Source organism: Ctenopharyngodon idella, chromosome 14 (genome assembly GCF_019924925.1).
Source record: "Ctenopharyngodon idella isolate HZGC_01 chromosome 14, HZGC01, whole genome shotgun sequence".
Taxonomy (NCBI): domain Eukaryota; kingdom Metazoa; phylum Chordata; class Actinopteri; order Cypriniformes; family Xenocyprididae; genus Ctenopharyngodon; species Ctenopharyngodon idella.
The window spans coordinates 3,584,926-3,590,668 of NC_067233.1; positions in this window are offsets into that span (position 1 = coordinate 3,584,926).

A 5,743-nucleotide genomic window follows, 5' to 3' on the forward strand; every position below is an offset into this window, starting at 1 on the left:
TTAAAAATACATAGAATTAATTTTCTCAATACCTCACATCATAAGGCACATATCAAACCTCCAACAAATCATATTTTCCCACCTCAGGCATTAAAGAACTTTTATTATTTTCACATTTTATTCTCAACCCCGTAACGGACAAAATGGAATTGGTTAAAAAGGATTTTACGCAAAACTTGCTTTAAAACATACATCTACCTACTGCTCATGTGTCCCTCATAACAATTCAATAACTACAAATGTAACATTTATGATATTTTTCACATTCTTATGGGATTGAGGTTAAAAATAAACAAATTGTGTGTATCCGGTCTCTTTATTTTTGTAAAAAATGTTTTCAATTTAGATGTTTAACTAAAACCAAAATTTTATTGTGTTAGTCCTTAACATGTCAGATGGTAATCAGCAAGAAATGCTTTTATTTATTTATTTTTTTTTCCAAAATAATAGTTGAGAATAGTGTGACGGGGTTGAAGACTGAGAGACTTTGAAGGGAGACATTCGCTGCATCCGAAATCAAAATACTTCTCTACTATATAGTACGCAAAAAACAGTATGCGAACAAAGCAGTATGTCCGAATTAATAATATTCGAAAAACAGTAGACGAAAAGTAGCCGGATGACTTACTACTTCTGGCGAGATTCTGAAGTGCGCATAAGATGGACACTTCACTATCCCATGAGGCAACGGGAGAGGATTTTGAATGGAGTTGAAGGGACATAACTGACGCTGGTAGGTCATGTGACAGTAACAGCATGGCGGATGTAGTACGTCCGAATTCATTCATACTACACGCATTCGTACTATATTGAACATACTTTTTCAACGGTCGTGAAGTAAATTTGTTTCAGACGCAGCTATTGCCTTCAATTTTATATTTTTTTTTTATTTTGTCTCTCTCTCATATTGGCTGCCATTTCTGACATAGGATGCTTGTCAATGTAAGTGCACACATTATGTAAAATATTCTATTTTTAACTAAGTCGTCATGATTTTTGGTAAGTATATCTTTACTGAAATCATGACATTTTTTTATTATTATTATTAAAATGATTCATAAATGAAGTGAAAAACGCAACCCTGTCACAATTTTTCAACCCCGAAACAATGAGAAATTTACAGATATGTGATGGGGTTGAGGTTTTTTGCTCAAAATGGCCACTGCTCCTCTTGCAGTGTGGGGGAGTAGGCCACATATGGCAGCAATGAAATAAGTACATTGTATATACTTATGGATTAAAATAAAATTTTGAAAAATAATGTTTCCATCTTCATTTCATGTGATGGGGTTGAGCTGTACCCTCCCTGACTATAATACACCTCAAAAATATGAATAAAAAGTATGATACTATTTACCATCTTCTGCACCAAAGAGACCCAAATGATGTCATTTCTGGTCGATGATGTCACATATGGGTGGAGTCTAAATTATAGGTGCAGAATGGTTTGCATGACGGGGTTGAGTTTAGACTGAGGGACATAACTGTTTTTTATAAAATATCTTGAATTTTTTTAGAAAATTATTTTTCACAAGAAAGTAACACAAATAAATACTTTCACTATTGCCAAAATATTGTGTACATTTTGTTTGCCTCAGGGACAAAATGCTTAGTGAACCACCAGTTTAAAAAGTCTGGGGGACTGAAATATTACCGAATCCCAGTTATGTTTTAGCATCGGTCGCTTCTCATGCACTACATTTATGTGTGTGGGCACATATTATGACAAAATCAAAAAGAAAGTAGAAATATCCATATTAACAACGACAACCCGCTCAATATGACGCTCTCGCTCCATAGAGGGTGTTTATTTTGGGTGTTTGGAGGGACTTTATGTACCACAAATTCATATGTATGAGTCTCTGTGTGTTTATACTGTATGTGGTATAGTGAAATACAGGGCAAAAACATGTGGGAGAGCTGGAACAAGCCCTGGAGCGCATTAGTCCAGGTTTTCTAGTTTTTTAAGTTGAACTTACTTCAAAGGTAGCCGATTCTTTCTTGACTCATTGGACCTGGCGTACCCTCACTAAAAAGAGAGAGAGAATAGGTTTCAGTCTATTGGCTGTGCAAAAAGAAATTGACGATGATATTCCTTAAACTTTTTATAAACATAAACACCAGATAAAATGAATCACACCTCTTTTTAGTTCATCTTCCAAATGCTTTTACTTGCTCATACTGCCCCCTCCTGGTAAATACAGGTACTCAGAATGTTTATTGTCATTCATTGGCTGTCAGAGTGAGACTTCTTACCTAAATTGACCCCCTGATGAGAAACTAATTTCCCATTGCTCAAAGTACATAATGGTCAGCACTTAACATAAATGACAAAGGTGACTCATGCTGTTGGCTATCACTCTACAAATGATGGGGATCATCAGGAGACAGGGGACTAAATTAGCCTTCCCTGGTCTCTTAGCGAGTGATTCAACCATACTCATTTTGAATGAATGATTCTAAATTAAAGAAAATATCCACTCTTAAGGGATTTCTGCTTAACTTTGTCCAGAGACAGATGTTTCCCCCAAATATATACAATATGTGGAGGGTGGTGATATCATTACTGAAAGAAAACTGAAAGTCATTTCTTCATGTCTGGTTGTTTAGGCCTGGAACATATTATGATTATATACAGTCATTTTTCTTTCAGGATGAAAATGTTAATTTTAAAAAGCAATTTTTAACACCCTATACTCTTGTTTAGTGTTGATTGCACTGTAAAAAAATATAGATTTTCATGATTTGTTATCGCAACATTTTTTCTTTTGTCAAATCAGCTTAATTCATGTGGTTCAGATAACATAATATTTTGAGTTTCTGTAGATTAAACCAATCGCCTAATCAAATTTTTAATTTCAATGAACTCAAAATTTTAAGGCAACCAGGTAACTTACTTCTTTAACAATTCTTTTTTACAGTGTGCATTTGTGGTGAGAGGACATAATGACAGGTTGCTGTTTCTGTGTGCTGTAGTTTGCTTGATAGGGTTGGGCTGTTATCTGTTGCCTTAGCAATGTAAAGCTGACCTATAATGCGTGTGCAGCCTTCATTCTCATGTGTTGAATTGTTTTTTCTCGGAAGAAGCTGCAATTTACCTCACCGATAACCAGGAAACCACAGCGGGGTTTCCAGTCCGAGTTGGAATGAAGAATGCATTCATGAAAGAGTTATGTGTGGAATGAAAACATGTGCAGAGTCACGATTTTTACCTTATTTTTTACGTACTCAATTGCTTGTGCAAAAAAAAGGGCTACTACTCTGTCAACTGGATAAAAAAATAGGCGTTTCTAAGAACAATTTAAGAAGATTTGTGATGCTATTATAGGAAAAGTAGCTCTGAAACTGTTAAATATAAAGTAGCATGTACAGGGAACATTTCTTTTATAGCTTTGTGTGTGCGCTTTTAGTGAAATCTACTGTCTGTAAAGCCTTATTCTGTAAATGACAAGCAAGACAGATGGGAAATGTGCATACGGAAATAAATGACTAAGGTAAATTGTATAGTGGAGACCAGGGAGCGACACAGTCAGTAATGACACAGAAGAAGTAGAAGTTGTAAGACTCTGTGTAAAACTATGAAGGACAAACAAAAAAATTGTGATAATGTTAATGGATGTACTATACAACATTTCACAGAAGCCGTTCATTTGCATGTATAATAAAACTTTGGGTTAAATATCATGTCAGACCAGAAAAAGCCTGTTTTGTGTATTTGTTCTGTATTTGTGTGTCTTTAGGGTGAATTCAGGTTGATTGGCACACTTTTTCCCAGTCATCTCAATGAACCTGAATTCACCCTATTTGTTGTTCTGATTAATCTGTTTAAGAATTAGATTGGTAAATATTAAACAAGGATTGGGGCATTGGTAATGAGAAGATGGGGGGAAAAAATGCACAAACATTTAAATTGACAAAATTAAAAATGTCAGTTTTCTTTTAGTAACCAAACAGATCTCACCCTCCATTGACTACCATAGTATTTATTTTCCCTACTATGGTAGCAAATGGGGGGCAAGATATGTTTGGTTACTGACATTCTTCCAAATATCTTTCTTTGTGTTCAGCAAAACAAAGAAACTCATACAGGTTTGGGACTACTTGAGGGTGAGTAAATGACAGAATTTGTATTTTTGGGTGAACTGTCCCTTTAAGATGGGCCTATTGTAGGACCGTGCCCAAACTTTTTACAATGCATATGTGGTTTTATACACACATACTATATAAAATGAAAGCCTGTAGTATAAAATTAAAACATTACAAATATTATAAAAACAGTATTGAAAGTTGAATTTGAGGTGTAGCCTAGGCTTATAGACCTTATTCACAGCAGCACCATCTTTGATTTTTAACGGGAATAGACATACACCGATCAGACATAACATGAGCACTGACAGGTGAAGTGAACAACACTGATGATCTCTTCATCACGGCACCTGTTAGTGAGTGGGATATATTAGGCAGCAAGTGAACATTTTGTCCTCAAAGTTGATGTGTTAGAAGCAGGAAAAATGGGCAAGCGTAAGGATTTGCGCGAGTTTGACAAGGGCTAAATTGTGATGGCTAGACGACTGGGTCAGAGCATCTCCAAAACTGCAGCTCTTGTGGGGTGTTCCCGGTCTGCAGTGGTCAGTATCTATCAAAAGTGCTCTAAGGATTGAACAGTGGTGAACCGGCGACAGGGTCATGGGCGGCCAAGACTCAGCAAAGTCTGTCCCGTGTGGTCCGATCCAACAGACGAGCTACTGTAGCTCAAATTGCTCAAGAAGTTAATGATGGTTCTGATAGAAAGGTGTCAGAATACACACGTATGGGGCTGCATAGCAGCAGACCAGTCAGGGTGCCCATGCTGACCCCTGTCCACCGCCGAAAGCGTCAACAGTGGGCACGTGAGCATCAGAACTGGACCACGGAGCAATGGAGGAAGGTGGCCTGGTCTGATGAATCACGTTTTCTTTTACATCACGTGGATGGCCGGGTGCGTGTGCGTCGCTTACCTGGAGAACACATGGCACCAGGATGCACTATGGGAAGAAAGCAAGCCGGCGAAGGCAGTGTGATGCTTTGGGCAATGTTCTGCTGGGAAACCTTGGGTCCTGCCATCCATGTGGATGTTACTTTGACACGTACCACCTACCTAAGCATTGTTGCAGACCATGTACACCCTTTCATGGAAACGGTATTCCCTGGTGTCATTCAGCAGGATAATGCGCCCTGCCACAAAGCAAAAATGGTTCAGGAATGGTTTGAGGAGCACAACAACAAGTTTGAGGTGTTGACTTGGCCTCCAAATTCCCCAGATCTCAATCCAATCGAGCATCTGTGGGATGTGCTGAACAAACAATTCCTATCCATGGAGGCTCCACCTCACAACTTACAGGACTTAAAGGATCTGCTGCGAACATCTTGGTGTCAGATACCACAGCACACCTTCAGGGGTCTAGTGGAGTCCATGCCTCGACGGGTCAGGCCTGTTTTGGCAGCAAAAGGGGGACCAACACAATATTAGGTAGGTGGTCCTAACATCTCTTCAGTGGGTTGTACTGTTATTTAATGTGTTTTGAATTGTTCTCCAAGACAGACAACATGAGCTGTGAAAAATTATAAGTGATCTAGGAGCTTTTTACAGCGGATGCCATTCCTTCCAAGTTCCAAGTCTCACAGCCTCTCTCTCATACCTGTCATGGCGCTGCTCTGAATAAGGTCTATTTCATAAACACTGAGCTGTACCCCAGGCGCCCGC